Source organism: Cetorhinus maximus, chromosome 19 (genome assembly GCF_964194155.1).
Source record: "Cetorhinus maximus chromosome 19, sCetMax3.hap1.1, whole genome shotgun sequence".
NCBI lineage: Eukaryota > Metazoa > Chordata > Chondrichthyes > Lamniformes > Cetorhinidae > Cetorhinus > Cetorhinus maximus.
The window spans coordinates 50,775,307-50,790,862 of record NC_135897.1 but is presented as its reverse complement, the minus strand read 5'-3'; the positions used below and the strand labels follow the sequence as shown (position 1 = coordinate 50,790,862).

The 15,556-nt window shown below is 39.9% G+C and overlaps 1 protein-coding gene across 6 annotated transcripts in view; it reads right to left on the bottom strand.

The window, feature by feature from the left end:
- Positions 1-15,556, bottom strand: part of naaladl2 (N-acetylated alpha-linked acidic dipeptidase like 2) — a 955,971-nt gene that overhangs the window by 420,819 nt on the left and 519,596 nt on the right. The gene's annotated exons all lie outside the window — the stretch shown is intronic.

Below are 15,556 nucleotides of genomic sequence, written 5' to 3'. Positions count from 1 at the left end.
ATGAAGTGTCTCATCCATTTAACCATTCTCATAAATCTTTTCTACATCTTTCTAAAGCCTTAACATCCTTCCTTAAGTGCAGTGCCCAGAATTGAGGAAAATACTCCAATTGAGGCCAAAACCGGGTTTCATAAAGACCCTTCGTGTTTTCTGTCAAATACTACATGGGAAAATAAAGTTTGGCAGCTTTCCAAAAGGGCAAAGCCTCAGGACGAGAGTACATTTTTTGGGGGAGACTCAAAAACATCAGCATCTCATTAAATATCTTATCAATAGAACTGACAGGCTGTTCACTGAAAGCAAAGAGCAGCAAAGAATTTGTCAAACTGAAGTTGTGCCAAGAAATGTTAGGTTAGGCAGCCTGTCTCTGTACTGCCATGAAGGTGAGGTTCTAATTTGAAAACCAAACATTACAAGACTAAGTCAAAAATTTCAAATTGGAATTTTAAAAACATTCTAGCAGATCTCCCTTAGCATTGTTCACATGTAGTTTAGAGCCTGAAATATGTCTAACTGGCAAGTTGGTCTGTGTCTTTAAGGCAGAGCTCTTAACAGCTAAAGCCAGGTAATTGCAGCGACTTGCAGCCTGCTACTTTCAGTCAGAGGATAAAGGATATTTTTGCTGCTTGTACAATAAGGTTCCAGGTCAATGACTGTCTTCTTACTTTCCAGTTTTACCCTAGTAATAAAAAGTGTAACATTGTGTGTGTGATGCCTCAAGTATGATAGATGTATGCCAAATGCAAGACCTTTATATGGATCAGCGGTGAAAGAATATTTTTCTGATGCAATCATTATACCACTGTTTTATCCAGGAGTATTACTTCAACACCTGATCACCAACTATCATGATTGGAACTATATGCAGTGAGGAAAGGTGACTCATTTACTTTCAGCCTAAAAGTGTATTTCGAGAAAACAAATGGTTTTAAGAAACTACTACAAAAATTGGTTTTCGTTTACTCTGTGAATTAGGGCAACTGTTCCGTGATCTCATACAGTTTTATGGCATTAAACTATATGAGGTATATTGCATTTCAAATATGATCTGACAGAAAATCATTGAATCTTTGAAGTACAAGCAATATTTAGTTCTAAAAATATTAAGGCATTAGCGTTATTTCCCCATACTGTATGAGAGTGAGTTTCAAACTATAAGTAAATTGCAAAATTCAACTGATCAAAATATTTTAAGCTATTTGTGGGAAAGATGTATTGCTTTAGTATGGATCCTCATTATTCCCAGAATATATAGTACCACACAGTTACATGGGAAAAGCTTACAGACTTCCATGGTGCATATTTTCCCCATTCACTATTAACAAAAATGTTGCCATGAGCAAAAATAGGGAAAGCTATACAATAATCTCACATAAATTTCTTTGTGAACGCTAGCTGTGTACAGTTTTGTTCTCTTTATTTGAAAAAGGATATAATTGTGTTAGAAGCAGTTCATAGAAGGTTCACTTGACTCATCCCTGGGGCGAAGCGTTTATCTTATGAAGAAAGATTGAACAGCTTGGGCCTTTACCCATTGGAGTTTAGAAGAATGAGAGGTGGCCTTATTGAAACATATAAGATGCTGGGGGGACTTGGATGCTGGGAAGATGTTTCCTGTTGTGGGGAGAAGCTAGAACTAGGGTACACATGTTAAAAATAAAAGGTCTCCCTTTTAAGGCAGAGGTGATGAGATTTTTTTTCTCTCAGAGGGTTGTTAATCTGTGGAAATCTCTTCCTCAGAGGGCATTGGAGGCTGGATCATTGAATTTATTCAAGGCTGAGTTAGGTTTTTTTTGATAGACAAATGAGTCAAGAGTTACAGGGAACAGACAGGAAAGTGGAGTTGAGATAAAATCAGATCAGCCATGGCCTTATCGAATGGCAGAGCAGGCTCAAAGGGCCAAATGACCTGCTCCTAAGTCCAATGCTCCTATGCTCCAATGATTTTGGGTAGAGGGAAATATACCCATGTCTCTAGATGCTATCTATAATTACATGTCTCTGTTCCATGCTAAACATTGTATTAAATCAATTATCATTGGCATACTATCAAAGGGTTAATTTGATTTTGATTACTAAACAAGGCTCTTATCTACCTTCTTGCTTGCTCCTCTGGCTTTGGGATGTTCAGCAGTGGGCACAAACTGCTTGATACCTTCTGAGTCTCAAATGAAAGTTGAACATCATGTACTCAAACTACTAATATCCTATTGATGTTCTACATGTTTGTTGTGGAGGAAACACTTTTGCTAGTAGTAACCGTGCTAGACTATGCATACAGGAAGCCCTTGATAATTCTGATGACTTCCTATTTCTTTAGATGGCATATATTCACAGTTCTGTTGAAGGGTCATGTGGACCCGAAACGTTGACTCTTTTCTTCTCCACCGATGCTGCCAGACCTGCTGAGTTTTTCCAGGTAATTCTGTTTTTGTTTTGGATTTCTAGCATCCGCAGTAGTTTTTTGTTTTCATCTCTGTGTTTAATTGACTGCCACTTCTCTTCAAGAAATGCCTTCCTTGAAGAAGTATTACTCTGTTCTCCGACAGGATTTCCGCCTGTCTCTTCTGCCTTGTGCACCTTCATTGCTTTCCATTTCTCTCCTGGTGTTTGACAAGGTGTTTACTAAAACCCGCTTTCACAGCCATATTTCCTTTCTCAGTGACTGTCTCCGTCTCCGACTCACCCCACATGGATTTCAACTGAAATTCCATCCCTCTTGTTTCGAACCCACCCAGGATTACAGGTATCTCCGGGACATAAAACGTTTCTCGGACTGCTGTTCCCGTCGCATTCTGAGATCCACACTCAGTGCCATGCGCCGCCATATGAACACACTCGACCTCTCCCTCCAGCAGCACCGCTGCACCCTTTTTCAAAGCTGCGCGTGCCCCCAGTTTCATTTTATTCTTCGCCTCATCCGACGCCTCAACAAGAAACTTTTTCTCTTTCTCTCAAGTGCTAAGGAACGCAAAAATAAAAGTTCTGTTGAAGGGTCGTGTGGACCCGAAATGTCGACTCTTTTCTTCTCCACCGATGCTGCCAGACCTGCTGAGTTTTTCCAGGTAATTCTGTTTTTGTTTTGGATTTCCAGCATCCGCAGTAGTTTTTTGTTTTTATATATATTCACAGTTCTTGGCTGGCTAATGTCAACCAAGTGCCTGGCTTAATGGAAAGAAATGTAATGGAACTGGTGCCAGTACTCAGAAGAACACTCATACCCAGGATAGGAGTGTTAATATATAGCACATAAACACCCATAAATCTAAGTGGTTTCAGGTCTCAGGTTTACCAGTATATTAAGTTATTATCAATTACAATGCTCAGTCATATTCTCTTTTTTTAAAAAGTAGTCAAAGCAGCCACACATTCAATGAAACGGGTTGGAATGACAACTCCCAAAAGTATGCAATATTCAAAGAGGAATGTAAATTTGAAAGCATATGGCAATGGCACTTCACAACACAGAACAAGATTTCTAAATAACCCAAGAGACATATTTTTTCCCCACTGAGTAGGCATACCTGTCAATGGTGTTAAATTAACATGCAAAACCGGTTTGAATTTCTCACATCTTGTCATAAATTAAACAAGTTTAAAACAAAGAGATGGAATTTTCAAAGCCTGATTTAAATGAGATTTCAAAAATATTACCTCAAGGTTACCATCTATAAGGAGGAGGATACAAATCATTTTGCTTAAAGAAACAAAGTGCATCTTAAAAGGTCCTCGTTGACTTCTGGTTTTGATGATAAGGCAGTTCCATAATCATTAAAAATTTACATGAATTCAATTCTGTCTAAAAATCTAAATTATCTCTCAGATTAATAGTGTTAGCAATCAGCGACATATTGATTTCAGTAAAAGGCTTGTATCAAGCATGTAACCATGAGGTATCACGCCCCAAAAGTTTCAACCATGCAAAAAATCTTGACTGGCATAAATACTCTAGTAATGAAAAAGCAGAATGCAAATCATTAACCGTGGTGACAGGCTCAAATTTACCATTACTTTAAAAAAAACTAATTTGCTTGGAAGCATAGAGGAAATGTCTGGAATACCTACAACTTAAAGACAAAATTAATAAATCAAATTGCTCAATTTGTACCAAATTCTTTGACAAGCCATGTTGATTCCTCACCCACTCAATTATATATACCAAAAATACCGTTATAATGTAACAGACACAGAACAAATCTCAAATGTACAAAAAATATTTGACTTATTAATAAAACTGTTCATTGAAATTTATGTACCCTCATGGGTATCTTCTTTGAGACACCCGGGAATTAAACTGTTTTCTGATCCTGGCGCTTACTTTATCCTACTGGCAAAGAATTCTGGGCTTTGGTGCCTGCCAGAGCTTATGACAATAGGTCCAACAACAACTAAAATGAATCGATTTCTTCAATCCAAGTTAATAATGCTAACCAGTTATTCAAAGAAGGAAGCTCTAAATATTTGCGATTGTCCATTTTGAAAACAGGACGTTTTCTCTGCGCTGTGACAGTCTGATTTAGTTAACATCTGCACAGGTCCAATTAGAAAGGGAAGGGAAGAAGAGGGAAGATAGAAAGAGAGAAGGCAGCGAAAAACCATCAATCATAGAAAAGAATGAGCTAATTTCATGCTGAGTGCTGCTCAAGTGGCCTGAATTCTCCTAAATATTAATTCTCTCCACTTACTTTTATTATTTAAGAGGAGCTTTCTATCGAGTGTGCCAGAAGTTTTGAGCCTAGCTTCAAGAGCTTCTGAATCTATGAAACATATTATTTACTTCAGAGCGTAGACAGTGTACTTAGAGCATGCAAGGTTTAATTTTACTCCAATCTTCAGTGTTAAGTCCTGGAAAAATGATTTAGTTTTTACATTTTGCAAAATAAATATTAGTATATCGTTAACTAATAGCAAATGACTGCTACTCAGCATGAGAGTCCATATTATATTTATAAAATCTCAGCTCTCTGTTCTGTTTTTCTATTTCCATAAGTTGATTGGAACTTAATCCAATCAGAGAGCAGGTAACTGCCAGATTTCTTATGTGATTGGTCATTTAAAAACTGGCTAATTATGAAGTCATTATGAAGTCAACAGAATATGCTGTTGTCAAAGACCTTTCTTTTCCTTGCTATCTTGTGTGTGCATCAACACAATGCAACAAAATTAAAACAAAATGATTCACTTTGTCCCCAGCGTCTTTGCTCTATGGCAAACTATTTTCTTGAACCCTTCTCTCCCATCTCCTCCACCAACAAATGCGAGGAGCTCATGGACTACTTTATCGTTATGATTGAGACCATTCAATCCATTTCCTCAGACTACTCTCTCCCTTCCTCTAGCCCACCAGGTCAAAGTTCCTCTAAGGTTCCTCCCTGCCCTAGCTCTGAACGCTCACCTTTCACTAGTTTCTCTCCTATCTCCCCTCATGCCCACTTTAAGCTTATTGCGCCCATTAGATTCAGCTCCTGCTCATTCGATCCTATTCCCAGTAAACTGCTGACCACCAACTTCCCTTCCTGATTCTCATGTCTGCTGACATTGTTCAAAGTTCTTTCTCCTCAAGTACTGCTCCACCCTCCTTCAAATCTGCGATAATCAACCCACTTCTGAAAAAAACCACTACCCCTGCAAGCTGCCAACCCATCTCCAACCTCCCCTTCCTTTCACCATGTGTCACCTTCCATCTTCCCTGGAACTCCATGATTGAATCCCTCCAATCAGGTTTTCAACTCTGCCCCAGTAGTGAAACAGCTCTCTCCAAAGTCATAAATGACATACTGTGTGACTGTGACAAAGATAAACTATTATTCCTCATCCTTTTCGACCTATCTGCAGCCTTTGATATAGTTGACCACACCATCTACTTTCAACTCCTCTCCACTGTTTTCCGGCTGGAAGGGACATCACTTGCCTGGTTTCCTTCTTATCCATCTAAGCTTAGCCACAGAATTACCTTCCATGGCTTCTTTTCCCACTTCCACATTGTTACTTCCAGTGTCCCACAAGGATCTATCCTTGGCCCCCTCCTATTTCCCATCCATATGCTACCCTTGATAACATCATTCGGAATCACAACACCAGTTTTCATAAATGCACTGGTGACGCCCAGCTCTACCTCACCACCACCTCTCTTGATCCCTACACTGTGTAAACTGTCGAACTTTTTACCTGACATCTAGTACTGGATGAGCAGAAATGTACTCCAATTAGATATTGGGAAGACTAGAATCTTCCCAGACAAGGAAAGCCAGGTTTGGCTGCATGCAGCGAGTTAAATCCCCAAAAAGTGACATTGGTTTGGAATCTTGACATGATCCTGCCCCCTTCCAGTATTCGCTGGGCTAGGAGTGAAGGCACGGAACTCACATGCAGCTGTAGGGCAAGTAATTAAAGTAATCAAGTAGGTTATTAAATATTGTTTTAACCCTCAATTTTACATTCTCCACTCAAGGCACCTCTTTCCTGACCTGGTAGCGGCTTGCCCGGGTGAGTGCGCAGTGGGAAGAGCTTCTTCAGTGAAACTGACAAATTGGGAAGGCTTTGAACGGTGAAACTGAAGAGCTCCAGCCATGACCAAGTGAGAAGCTGGTGCTCACAGAACACCTTCTCAGAGAGTGAGTTCACTGCTTGACAGGTGATTGCCAACTTCTTGGAAGTCACTTCACTTATTGCACTTCCCTGTTGTCAGCCTTCGCCATGGAATGGAAGCAGCTTATGCAGCTGCACCTTGTATCTCTGACGAGGAACAAGGGAAGAAGTAACATCATCATTATCAGCAAAAGCCATTGCCTGCTCAGCCACATTCCCCTCCACTGGCCGGAGGGAATGGACACTGAGATCCATATGAAGGGAGGCGAGGCTCTCAACACAGGCACAGGATCAGATCCCACGACACACGTGAGCACCAGTGCCTCAGGATGCTGAGGCTTTCATGGCAGGTTGTTGCTGACATTTTCAGCTTCTTGGAACAAGACCTCCTCCCCAGTGGACCAGGTGGGCACACGTTGCCAAGGTCTCCATCATTGGAGGGCCACCCCCACACCGCTCCCCCCTCCACTCCCCACCGCACCAGAGCCCTGGCTCACTGCAAAGTTGTGTGCGCTCTTCTCCTCCAAGGAGAGAAAGCAGAGGTGTGGCTGTTAGAAATGGTTTGTGTAGAGAGGATGGGAGGAGAACATTTGTAGACAGTGGCTGTGAGGCATGGGTGCAAGGGAGCAATAGGCTGAGGGTGAGTGTGAATGGCTCCTCAGATGGGAATGTGAGGTGTCTGAAGCAAGAACCATCAGTGGGTCCGGAAATTTTGTTGGTTTGAGTGCTGTACAGGAAAATGCTGGGTAAGTTAGAGCATGGATTTGGCACTGAAAGTGTTATGTCATTCAGTTTTCCTGTGCTCCTGGATTCTCTTGGTGCACTGTTTCCAGCTTAAAGGGACCACATTCCTGCTGCTGACTTCCTTGGCCACTTTAATCCACATCTATTTGGTTGGAGAGACTATCCAAGCTCCTGTCCCTGGGAGAGCTCACTTCTCTGCAGTCCCTCTGGTCCCGCAGCAGGACCTTGAGATACGAGTGAGAGAACCAAGGAACAATCTTCCCAGGTCTCCTCTCCAGTCTTATGGTTGTTGTAAACATCCAAGTGCTAGTGACTCATTATAACCTATGTCATGGTCTCTTTAATGAGAAATTCTTCTTTTGACAGATCAAGCACAACAACCCACCCACCCTCCCTGACTGGCAGGGATGTTAATGCTGTGGCTCAGATAAAAAGCCTCAGCAAAGCCCTCTCCTTCACCATACTGACCCACAAATGGTCTCACTACTTGGACAGAAAATTCCACCCACTGTCTTCGGCACCCGCTATAAACTCCATTTCCCAGCTACTTACTTCATCTTAGCATCATATTTGACCATGAAATGAGCTTCCAACCACATATTTACGCTATCACTAAAACCACCTATTTCCACCTCTGTAACATCACCTGCTTCAGCTCATTTGCTGCTGAAACCCTCCTTCATTCCTTTGTTACCTCTAGACTTGACTATTTTGAGACATTCCTTGCCGGCCTCCCACAGTCTACCCTCCGTAAACCTAAGGTCAACAAAAACTTTGCTGCATGTGTCCTTACTCACATCAAATCCCATCCATCCATCACTCGTGCTTGCTGACCTACACTGGCTCCCAGTTAAGCAATACTTCAATTTTAAAACGCTCATCTTTGTTTTCAAATTCCTCCATGGCCTTACCCTTCCCTATCTCTGTAATCTCCTCCAGTCTTTACAACCCTTTTGAGATCTCTGCACTCCTCTAATTCTGGCTTCTTGTGCATCCCTGATTTTAATTGCTCCATCATGGATGGTCATATCTTCAGCTGCCAAGGCCCTAAGCTCTGGAATTCTCTCCTAAACCGCTTTGCTTCTCTTTCATCCTTTAAGATGCTGCTTAAAACCTGTTATTTGATGAAGGTTTCGGTCTCTGCCCTAATATCACCTCACGTGGCTCGTTGTCAAACTTTGCTTTATAATGTTCCTCTGAAGTGCATTCTTCAGAGCGATTATAAATGGGTGACCGCTTTGCGGAACACCTTCGGTCTGTCTGCAAGCGTGACCCAGACCTCCCTGTCGCTTGCCATTTCAATACACCACCCTGCTCTCATGCCCACATGTCCGTCCTTGGCCTGCTGCAATGTTCCAGTGAAGCTCAACGCAAACTGGAGGAACAGCACCTCATCTTCCGACTAGGCACTTTACAGCCTTCCGGACTGAATATTCAGTTCAACAACTTTAGATCTTGAACTCCCTCCTCCATCCCCACCCCCTTTCCGATCCCCCTTTTTTCCAATAATTTATATATACTTTTCTTTTCCCACCTATTTCCATTATTTTTAAATATATTTCCATCCATTGTTTTATCTCCACCTTTTAACCTATTTCAACCCCTTCCCCCCACCCCACCCCCACTAGGGCTATCTGTACCTTGCTCATCCTGCTTTCTACCCTTAATGTCACCTATTAGCACATTTCTTAGCTAATATCACCACCATCAACACCTCTTTGTCCTTTTGTCTATGACATCTTTTGGCAATCTCCACCTATCACTGGCCCTCTATCCAGCTCAACCTGTCCCACCCCCCCTTAAACCAGCTTATATTTCACCTCTCTTCTATTTTTCCTTAGTTCTGTTGAAGAGTCATACGGACTAGAAACGTTAACTGTATTCCTCTCCGCAGATGCTAAGTTTTTCCAGGTATTTTTATTTTTGTTTTTGATTATAAATGCAAGTTGTTGTCGAGAAGGTGGTGATGAGCCTCCTTCTTGAACCGCTGCAGTCCATGTGATGCAGGTACATCCACAGTCCTGTTGGGAAGGGAGTTCCAGGATTTTGACCCAGTGACAGTGAAGGAACGGCGATACATTTCCAAATCAGGATGGTGTGTGACTTGGAAGGGAACTTGCAGGCGGTGGTGTTCCCATACATCTGCTGTCCTTGTTCTTCTAGGTGGTAGAGGTCACGGGTTTGGAAGGTGCTGTTGAAGAATGTACAAAGCGATACAGATAGAATAAAAAGGGAAAGCATGTCGGAGCCATATGTAATAGAGTTTTGAAGAGTGGAAGAAAAAGGAAGACAGATTGGTAAATAGAATTGAAGGACTGAGCAAAAACAGTGAAATAAAACAGAAATATAAATTCTTGCATTTTTTGGCTGTGAGCAACACTATAGGAATTTTAAGGGGTTGGATGAGGTTTCCTGAAGCTTTTATAAAATAAATAAATAAATGTTCCTAACTTCACAAACATGTCCCAGCTCATGTGACACTGTCACATGAGAGGACAGGTTTAAATAATTTTTTACTTTATTTATTCAAAAGTTTTCTAATCCATTCAAACTCCCTGAGGCAGCATGAGCGAAAGAGCGCAGGCTCCGACTCTCCTTCCTCCCCCCACCCGCACGGGTAGCGCTGCGTGCTACTGGCCACACGTTATGCTGAGCGGGCCTTAATTGGCCCGCCCATGTGGAATGGCGGCGTGCAGCCGATCGTGGGCAGCGATCGGTTCCACACCCACCCCTGCCTGCTCCCGCCCACCACAGGAAAAATTCTTCCCTATGCAATGTTATTATTTTGTCAAAATAGTTATGCTATAGTGACCAGAATGAAGAGAGAAAAATCACATTTCAGCTACAAGCAACTTGTTCACAGCTGCTTCTCCCCAATTCAGCAGGTGCAGCTCTATTCTACCAACTTCACAGAGCATCAAGTATGCTATATGAAGATTATTTAAATATGCGGGTACATAAAATATCCATATTCATGGATGAAAGTATATGTAACACTCATTGCAGGTGGATCTAGCCTCAGTCATCCAAGTTCATCCAACACCATCCTGAAGTCAAGGGGCAGGAGTTTCCACTGGGTTGGGCTGCTTTTTCAGTGCAATTTATACAATATTTGCCAAACCAATGCAAAAGGTTGTGGAATTTCAAGCGCAAATTAGATCCAGCAGAAATCGAGTTTCCGCAGTTGTATGTGTTAGTTTAAGAAATAGTGTGCCAGAAGCTGGCCCCATTCACAAAACTGGATACACCCCCGATCATATTAATCATCGTTTGCGGGCTTTTGGGGGGGGGGGGCCTTATAAAATTAAGCTTTTTTTTTTAGGCGCAAGGCACATGTTAAAAGATTTGGAATACTTAAAAACCAGAGAAATTAATGATTGTTCACCAATATAATGAGCAAATGTTTCTTAATAGTTTCATTAAAGTCATTTTCAGTTATTTAAAATAAGATTACTCACAGTTGGTGTATTAGATATTGATTAAAAATGCTTATTCTCTGTGATAACCATTTTCAGCTGTATTAATAAAGCTGCACCAAGTCACCACTCCTAAATTACACCAAGGAGTGTTTTTAAAAGTAAACAATTTTTAAAAATTACATTCTAAAATGCTGACCAATTGCATAGGTTCATGGCAAATTTTCCATTTGGTATATACAAATGTGTTTGAGCAAAATCTTGAGGTTAAAAAAAGCACTTTGGAAAACAAGCCCAATTTTGGGCGTAATTGTGCCTAGATTGCCAATTGCACCCAAAGCAGAAATTCCAGGTCAAGATTATTCAGGAGCTTCGTAGGTAGACATCCAGTCAGATACTTGCGCGGAAGTAACACCAACTACCAATAATTCATCTAAAATGGGTGACTTGCTTTGTGTTTCTTCTCTTTGTCCCCCTTCTATTTTACTCTCTCTCACAGATACTAGAGAGATTATTTTTTGGACACTGTGGCAAGTCTCTACAAACCTCAGTTTGAAAACCACTGTGTCATACAATGCAAACAAGCTTTTTAATTTTGCAGAGCAGTGTGCTATCTTACAGAGTAGAAGAATCCCTGTACTTTTTACTTACACAGAATATGTGGGAGCACAAATGGAAAGATTCTGTTAGCACAGTTCCATATACTTGTTGTGTGTTACCAAGCATGAGGATTATGTAATTTTGTTGGCACTGGCCATAGAAGTAAGAACTGCTATTTTTGTGGTGATTGAGGGATTTTTTTATTCATTCATGGGATGTTGGCTTCGCTGGCTGGGTCAGAATTTATTGCCCATCCCTAGTTGCCCTTGAGAAGGTGGTGGTGAACTGCCTTCTTGAACTGCTGCAGTCCATGTGGTGTAGGTACACTCACAGTGCTGTTAGGAAGGGAGTTCCAAGATTTTGACCCAGCAACAGTGAAGGAACAGTGATATATTTCCAAGTCAGGATGATGAGTGACTTCGAGGGGAACTTCTAGGTGGTGGTAAAAGCAAAAAACTGCAGATGCTGGAAAGTTCTAGGTGGTGGTGCTCCCATGTGTCTGCTGCCCTTGTCCTTCTAATCTTGTAATCTTATCTTCTCTTGTGCCTCCTTCTATGAGGATGTGTTTTTATGTTATTTAAACAGAAAGTGTGAATCAAAGACATAGGACACGGCAATGTAGAGATGAGAGAAAGAAAAATGCATAGCAAACAAATATCACACCAACATGTAAAATGCTCATTGTCTAATATTACTAACAGTATAATTAGCTTTTTGTGTACTGGACACAATCTTTAAAATTAGTCATCAACTGGCAATTAGGAATCTTTGTTTCCATCTTAACTGGTCAGGTACCAATTTTTAAAAATGTAAATAAATTATTTCTGAGAAGGAATTAAATACTTCCGTATATTTGAGGAGATATAGTTAATGAGTTCTCGAAAGGCTGCAAAAATTCAAAAAAATGTTCAGATGAAGATAAAGAACACAAAGCAACACAGGAAACTGGATATGGTGGAACAAAAAAAAATGTGACCTGCCACCAGATACTTTCCAGCTTTGGTCGGCAGGGTAAGAAATAGGAACAGGAGTAGACCATTCAGCCCCTTGTAAGCCATCTCTAACCTTGGAAAGGGTCAATAGAAAATTACTGCAACATCAAAAAAAAAGGAAGCGTACTCTGTTGTACATTAAAACACTGGGGTTGAAAGTAGTAAGTAGCAAAGTAATTACAGCTAAATTACTTGAAATGCTGCAACAATGAAGCTGTGATTAGTCATTTTTCAAATGAACTACTTGATGTTCTGTAGGAGTGACTTTGTTATAAAAACAGCGCTACATCATGAAGAAGCTTTCCACACAACCAAAACTATCTGTTTTGAATGCAGTTAAATGAAGGCAGTTGAAAATGCTGAAGGGTTGATACGTTGTGCAAAAACCCATGTCTCACACATGCACTCGGATGACTGACAAACTAGCTCATTATAGTTTTGTTTACATGGGTAATTTTGCTCAAGAGAAAGGAACTATTTGGATGTACTTGAGGTTATGAATATATTACACATACATTATATTAACCGCTGGAATTACTCTAAATCAGGTAAATTTTGCAGTATCATGTTCATAAACAAAGGCAGGAATTAATAAAGGTAAACATTTTCACACTTTAGAATATAGCTTATACATTTATGGCAAGTCTGAACATTTCATGGCTGAATAAGTACTTGCACAAGTAAGTTGGTGCGAGAAATTATTCCATAGCTATGGGTATTCATAATGCTTTTGTAAATCCGAAAATTTAGAATAATATAACCATAGATCTTTGCAGTCAGAAACAATGTGGCCGATTGTACTTGCACCAGTATTCTGATAAGGGTCTAGTCCCAATTCTGATCTAGTCCCAATCCCCTGCTCTTTCCCTCTATCTTTTAAATGTTTCTTTTTCAAGTATTTATTCATTTTTCTTTTAAAAGCTACTCTGTATTTGCTATTATTTGTTAGGATGTGCTATGTCCTAACAACCTCCCACATTATAAATTCTTCTAATGTTTCTCTTTCAAAGATGACCATAAATTATATACTCTCGTTACCAAATCACCATCCCATGAAAATACTTTTTCCTAGTTACCTTGTCAAAACTCTTTATAATTTGAAAATCTCTATCAGATCTCCTTTTAAATTCTTTTAAGCTCAATAAAAGAAATCCCAGTTTCACTAATTTCTCCTTATAAATAAAAACTCTCATCACTGGTATCATCCGAGTAAATCTCTTCTACCCCCTTCCCATGGCTTTGGCATTTTTTCTAAAATAGGACATCAAAAACTGGACATTGTTTTCATATTGTGGCCTAACCAATGATTTGTATGGATTTGACATCATCTCTTAAACTGAGCCAGCCTGTGAACAATCTTGCCATTCTGTTTGACCTAAGGTAAGTTACCAAGCTTAATTCCCTTCCATCAAAATGAGTCTTTACTTCCCCTTCTGTGTAATTGTCTATTTCTCTCACATGGCCTAAATGCTCCTGAACCTCTGTCACTGCAAACTCGATTGCTGCAATACTTTCTTTGTTGGCCATCCATTGTTGATATTAATGATTGCAGCAGATTAACACAAGATGTGAAGACGTGTTGCTTCAAAGTCGTACTTAGCTATTTCAATGGAGATAGTTTTTTCATTACTGTGTTGCTTAGGATACATATTGTTTGTACCATTTAATGTTGGTTTTGAAGTACCTGTGTCCATTAATTTTCAATTTGATTATTGTGTGGGAGGACCATTTAATATTGCTCACTAGATCATGAGTTTATTTGTGCTTTGCTCTCTATGCCAAAAATGTCCAATTCAACATTAACAGGAAGATTTTCATCAAAAAATGCACATTTATAGCACTAGTTATTTCTTCAAAAAACACACTGCAGATTACAAATACCAAAGGATGTAGATTATGATCTGAGAATCTTTTATGACTTTGAAAACAGACCCATAGGATCACTGAAAAAATCAGATTTGATATGCCATAGATCAGATAGAGATATAAGCACCTATTACTCTGCTACAATGATTGCCAGAAATTTCCTGAGTTTCTCCCACTCCACTGTAACTTCAGCAAAAATAGTGGAAATAGGGTTTCTGCTGCAAGTATGGCGGCAAATCTATCGGAAACCCTGAGGAAATTCCTGGGAAATGTGTTTTAATTCTAACTTCAGAACACCCTGCGCTGCATCTGTGTGTCCACAGCATTTATTGTTGTGGTCTCTGAGAATAATAGATGTGGAAATTTAATGAGATTAACCAGACACTAAGTCTACACAAAAAGGAAATGTTAGCATCAGTTACATTGAAATTAATTTGTTGATGATTTCGACGCCTTAAATCCAGTAGCTTGGCAAATTTTTTAAAAGTATATTTTTCATAAACAAGCAAAAATCAGTAAGACTGTTTCAATGTATGTAATTCAATTACATTCCAATGGAGACCTTGAGCTCTACAAATTGTAGAAATGAAACTAGAAGTATTAGACATGGTGGGATACTTTATAGATCATTTGATTTAAGGTCACTTGCCAATAGATCTGGAGGTCCTTTTTATTTTCACCAGTTTTATATTCTACATTGTACGCATGGAGAAAGTTGATGATTCAAGACAATAAAATATGCAATACAATTATTCAGGAGCACACGGTGCTGCTTTTTCACAACTGGGAATATGATTCAAAAACAATTGAGACAATTCTAAGTTAAGCAGGTTGGAGAGTCAGCTCCGGCCATATTTAAGCACATAATACAAAACTACATAATTTAGCAATAACTGGCAGTAAACATTATTACTCAGGAACTCAGCGAAGGAAATGGCAATGTCACAATGATTCAACATGGTTTCTGTTTTAAAGCTGACATTAGTACTATCACAATCTAGTTCAAGGAGAAAGCTTTTCACTGCAGAGTTGCTGCCTGCTGCCAACGCTGGATGCCAAAATCGGAAAAATATTCAATTTCTCAGTGCTGAAAAAATGTTAATCTCCTCTATTACGAGCAAAAGTGTGCACCACCCACAAAACATATAAATCACTGACAATTATCTTCTTCCAATGGTTGTTACTAAGGTAAATGATTTGTTGCTACAAGTGACTTGTTACCACTCAGATCCTGTCGTTTCATTGCTTCTGGGACTTTTCATGCAAAATTGCAGAACCCAGGCATCAACTCATACAGCACCCGTTAAGTGTAGAAAATCACAGTATTACACAGTATGCCAAAAGATGGCC